This window comes from Bidens hawaiensis, unplaced genomic scaffold, assembly GCF_021521415.1.
Source record: "Bidens hawaiensis isolate Kalapana, Puna unplaced genomic scaffold, B.hawaiensis_p1.1 tig00016838_1, whole genome shotgun sequence".
Taxonomy (NCBI): domain Eukaryota; kingdom Viridiplantae; phylum Streptophyta; class Magnoliopsida; order Asterales; family Asteraceae; genus Bidens; species Bidens hawaiensis.
The window spans coordinates 254,788-260,852 of record NW_027492554.1 but is presented as its reverse complement, the minus strand read 5'-3'; the positions used below and the strand labels follow the sequence as shown (position 1 = coordinate 260,852).

The following is a 6,065-nucleotide window of genomic DNA, read 5'->3' as shown; positions in this document are numbered from 1 at the left end:
TATGAAAGAGCAACCGGGAAGGGGTAAAACCCAAACAATTAGCTTGCATATAATTTGTAATATAACTAGTGTTTTACCCGGCGCCGCGCCGGGCAGGGATAAAACCCAAGCATTGTCGGTTCCAAGGATTGAGGCGGTAAGTAAAAAAAAATTCAGTTGGTTCCGTTTCGTGCATTATTGTACCGGAACTAAAACAAAAATTTATAAAATTTGAGGTGGACCAATGGTGTAGCGTCGGGCGGTTAAACCTGACCATTGTCAATGTGAATCTACGCATATTCGATCAGTTTCCGTCACACCCGTTACGGTAACGAAACCAAAACAAAAATAAAGTGGCATTTGGTCAATTTTTGTTACGTTCGTTACGAACCAGAACTTAATAATAAAAAACTGAATTGGCCACACATGATTGGTGCTACATGGACCAATCAGGATCCAGCGGCACCAAACCTTACAATTGTTATATATAATAATTTGTATATAATAGTATCCCTAGATATTAGTCATCGTATTGTATTTATATATCTCATTGTAATTGAATAATTTGTGGTTTCAATGTTTCATAATACAAACAGTAGACACATGTCAATTACCTAAAACGGACCTATTCATTAACATGAATGACACGATAAGTGATCAACATACAAAAACTTAAACTGAAACAACATTTGAAATCAAATTATTTTGCAGATATGAAATTGTTTTTTATAGATGACTAAGTAATTCTTGTCTCTAATAGACTAATAGTTTATCCATTAAAATATGTAACATGTATGAAGAATCTAAGTATGAAGTGATCCATAAGCAATTGTTAAAAAACTTAAGTCAAAAGAAACGTACCTGTGAATTACGAGAACTAGCGATCGATTGCTGCTGCTAGGGAAAGTTTTAACTTAAGTTTTAACTTTCAATTGAGACGTGTGAAACATGAATATATATAGTGCATGGGGGTGAACGACCTTTGAGATTTGTACGGAAACTTTACATTGTTGTGACGGCTATAATAATGATAATTATATTGATAGTATATTTGATTATTCAAAACACCGATATTGAAAATTAAGGTAAGGTTTGGTATCATGACGGTATGGTATTTGAAAGGAGAAGTTAGTAAAATATAAGTACCAAAAGTGCCGATCCTGTAAACTTCAAAAAGTGGGTACTAAAAGTATAAACCCGGTACGATACCGGTACCATTTGTTCTTCTCTAACTAACCTTATATTATATACTAGTTTAGTTATCCGTGTTACGTATGGGCGAAAAATAAAGAAATCGTAATATATATGTGTATGTTATATATTTTAATGAATTGTAAATGTCATATTTATAAGAACGGGTAATTTTCATAATTAAATATAATTAAAACATAATAGTTATTTGATTTTAGTCAATAAGAATAAGAATAAAAGATATCAATCGTTTGAATATTATACAATTTGTATATTGTGAATTATGGAAATGTCAATAACACTACTAGAAAATTGTCCAACTTCCTACATCATTTTCCGTTGGAAATGCGTAGGAAATCATTGTTTCCAACACATTTTCAACAAAAACAGGTATGTGAGAAAAAGCCTGGTGGGAAATATTTTCTTACGCATTTCCAACACATTTTCCAACGCATTACCTATAAAAATACGTCGTTAGAAGTTTCCAACACATTTCCAACACAAATAATTAATGAAATTGTTTTCATCTTCTTACGCTTTTCCAACGCATATTAATATATTTTCTTACGGATTTCCAACAAAAACAAATTTTATTTTTTTTAATTTTCAAATAATTTCCTACACAATTCTGACACATCTAAATATATTTGTTTTTTTATTTTTAATTTATTTTATATTTATTTTCAACGCTTCGATTTAATATAGTTTTTTTATGCAAAAAAATCAAATTCCAAACAAATAAATCATAAATACAATAACTTAAATTAGTGCAAAAAATTGTTAAATATATTTCAAAACACGTTTACAAATAAACTATAAATACAATAACTTAAATAAATAGTTTCACAATATACCACTAATCTTAAGAATGTCATACTAATTTAAAAGAGAGTGAAACTTTCTAACAACTCTTCACATTTTTGCATCATTTATTCATTTTCCATACGCTCGTTTTCCATTTGTTTTGTTCGTTGTTCCAGTACTTCTCTCGTCTTCTATTCCTTTCATCTGTGCTTGAATTACTTGTACCTAAACAAGTGTTAACATTTTATTAAATTAAGAATGTCGTTCTGTTCAATACAAGTCATTGTTTAAGACAACAGAACCACATGATATTTAGTGCCAATCAAAGTATTATAGATTCATAGTGCATAACTGATGCTCTACCACCAACTTCATTATGTGTGTAATGTGTTATCATAGTTTTGATTAATCTATAGCATTTTCTTATCATGAACTTGATATCCAAATAGTATCTAACATATCTTCCATCCAGAAAAGTAAATTCTTAATATGAATCTAATACCCTAAATACTTGTATTATAAAGTTGCTGAAGGAAATCAATCTCAGGCAATTGTTTGCGAAAGTTGCAAAATGAAATTAAACACACACACACACACACTTATATATATATATATATATTTATAATAACAACAATACCTCTTCTCGCGACTTTCAAGCATCAAAATGTAATCCAGACCCACAAGATATAAATAATGTCCATGTCACCACGAAATGGGGAGCCGAAGTGCTTATCCTGGATATCCAGCCCCTACGACCTCTTGGTGCTTGCACCTTCAAAACATAATGCCATTACAAAATTACCATTTTTAACTTATAACCCTCATATATTGAAAAAAAAACTATTACTAATTACCACCATGAGGCTGAAGCTTTCTCATAAACTCATCAAATTGTTTTTTCCTCCTCTCTTCAATTATTACATTCCTTTTCCATTCGTTGCACTCAGGGCCGGCCTAATAGCTATCTTGGGCCAAGCTGGGGCTTTAGGACCCAAAAACAAAGAGGCCCCCAAATTTAAAAAAAAGGTTTTCTATCGCTGCCGAAGAACGGCAGTAAGAAGAATGGAAGCTAGATTGGAGGAACTGAAGCGACTATTTTGGTTCTTTCCACGCACAAACGCACAAATTATTGAATGGAAAGTGTAAATCATCATTAATCGCTAACGGCACTCTAATATCAATCATCTATTTTCTTCATGCTCATCTTTAAATACCAGGTAAGTTTCATATTCTCTGTTTATAACATTCTATGGTTCTTATATTCTTCTATTTTTAATCAGTGATTGTCTGATTGAACTGGCAGTTGCAAATTTTGGTTTCAATTTTTGGTTCTGAGGCTGAGTGTTATAAGCATCTGGTTCAAGTAATCAAGTGTGCAATTTTTTTTGGATTGCCGGTTCAAGTGGTCCGTGGATTTACTAAATTGCTATCAAACTCTACCAATCTGAGGTTAGTCTATCGTGTCGGTTTATTTGTTTGTTTATATACTAAATTGACAGTTTATAATTTGCCCAAATTGAATTCTTGCCCAATTATATTAGAAATTTAGAATTTGCCCTAATTGGTTTTTTTGCCCATTTGTGTTAGAGTTTAGAAATTTAGAAACTGCCTAATTGAATCCTTGCCCATTGTTATTTGCTACTTGTTTCAATGTCACATTGAAACCGAACTTACGACTCTGGTTATGCAAAAAAGCAACAAAAAATTAAAGGGGAGGTTTTAATTGAATCACAAAAGGGAGGCTTTTACGAATCGAATGCCTATATTGCCTATAGAATTGTGTTAACTATTCCCGTAACTGTTGCTTCCGCGGAGCGTAGTTTTTCCAAATTAAAGTTGATAAAAAATTATTTAAGATCTACAATGTCACAAGAAGGTTAAACGGTTTAGCTTTTTTGTCGATTGAGAAGAACTTTTTGGCAGAAATTGATTATGATTATTTCATTAAACAATTTGCATCTAAGAAAGCTAGAAAAATAAATTTCATGCAATCATTATTTTCCACCGGCACGATTTAACTTAAAAAAGCAAATTTAACTCAGCCAACTATAAACGTTTTGGTTTATCATTGCCGGTCCCAAGCCCGGAAAAAAGAGGAGGGTTTATATTCAAAAAGTTCGAAAAAAAGCCCCCAACTTGATTGCTAGCTTGAGGCCTCTAAAAACCTTAGGCCGCCACTGGTTGCACTCGTTCTTCCAGCTCGTTTCTCTATCCTTGTAGCTGTATTTCCATTACGGCTCAAACTTTTTCAATCTAAAAGTTGTTAAAATATTAGAATTGTCACAGGTACAAATAATAAGTAACCCTTGTACATTCGCACCGGCATCGATTAGGCGTTCTCATGTGATTTTTTACACAGCACAAGGTCTTGCAGCAAGTCTTATATCATTAACTGATCAACAACAGGATTAGAAAGGTTAATGACTTTATTTTTGTTTAACCAAACATGTTATATAACCTATATATGATGTAAACAAATGAGCACGGATATACAACAAAAAGCTTACCATTATCAATCTAAAAATAACTTATAGTTATAAATTACTCACACTCATCATTAGAGCTTATGATTATTAAACGCTTTTTATGTCTCTGCATTCAAGTAAACAAACAGATAATTACACAATGAATATATAAACCAGCTTTTAAAAGATAACTATGCACACCTTATTAACATTAAGCCAACATCCCATTAAATATATCCTCTAATTTAAGTGCTTTTGCAGCATATAATCAGATCTTTCGTATAAACACACAATAGTGGATTCTAAACAACTTAAACACACTAATTGTAACATGAATATTACAATATATAATCTTAGATTATAGACAAGCATGATGAATTTTAAAAAGCAATAGATAATAGCAACTATAAGTTCTCCTTTTAACAGGCATAGACATATTATAACCTAAATTTACCACACAAATCGATTAATTTGAGACGCATAAGTACCAATTGAGTAAACTGCGGTTTTCGTCCATGTGGTTTGTCCAAATCTGCAGTTTTAGTCCAATAGTTTCAAATTTGTGATTTTCGTCCCAGTGGTTTCATTTCACTTGCAATTAAACCCGAATTCATTAACCCCATTAAGTCTGGTCGTTAAACTCATCAGCGTGCCCTTCACGTGAAGGGCAGTTTTGTCATTTTTCTCCCCAAATAAACCCCAATCCTAGTTCGCAAGCCCCTCACGTTAGGGGCTGGGGTGTATTTGGATAAAAACATAAACAAAACTGCCCTCACATGAAGGGCACGCTGATGAGTTTAACGACCAGACTTAACGGGGTTAATGAATTTGGTTTAATTGCAAGTGAAATGAAACCACAGAGACGAAAATCGCAAATTTGAAACTATTGGACTAAAACTGTAGATTTGGAAAAAACACAGGGACGAAAACCGCAGTTTACTCGTACCAATTAGCAAACGGTGGTTGAAAAAGCATAAACTAAAGCAAATAAAGTATGTATGTAAGTGCAAAGATTAACCTACACAGATGACGGTAGATGAGGGCTGCCAGAGTGGTGACGGAGGGCTAAAATGCGTCGGCGAGCGGCGGTGCTGCACAGTTCAGTGAGGAAAGAAGGTTATAGCCAAGATGAGGTTTGCAATATCGCACCTTGTTTCCGATATTTAGCCATTTTGAGACACGAATTGGGTGGTGGTGGTGGTGATGGTTAATTGGCTGTGAGGAGTTGAAAATTTTAGGGACGAGGGGAGGGAAAATTGGGAGGGATGTGATTTTGGTGGGATTAGAAATTATTTTGGACGAGGGAAAGTGAAAATTGAGTGGGAGATGTATAAATTTGGGTTTAAAAGTTTAATTTTGATCAAATACATTTAATTAAAATTCAATTTAATTTAATTCTTTTTTTTAATCCTTCCAACGTGCCCCGAGAAGGGATCGTTGGTGGGGCTAACATGATGTGTGGTGTGGCGTGCTCTCAGCCTAAAGGCTTCGGTTCAACTTGCGTTTAAAAACTCATGGTTTACGGGATTCTGATATTCACACAAAGTATCGCATTTTACTACGTTCTTCATCGATGTGTGAGCTGAGATGTACGTTGTCGAGTATTGTTTTCCTTTGTAGTATGTG

General features: G+C 33.4%; 1 long non-coding RNA gene across 1 annotated transcript; it reads right to left on the bottom strand.

The window, feature by feature from the left end:
* Window positions 1-2,048: 2,048 nt before the first annotated feature.
* Window positions 2,049-2,919, bottom strand: LOC143552299 (uncharacterized). The gene is made up of 3 exons (XR_013138629.1): window positions 2,829-2,919; window positions 2,612-2,746; window positions 2,049-2,199 (listed from the first exon to the last, which is right to left on the bottom strand). It is a non-coding gene; the product is annotated as an uncharacterized LOC143552299 (long non-coding RNA).
* Between the last annotated feature and the right edge of the window lie 3,146 nt (window positions 2,920-6,065).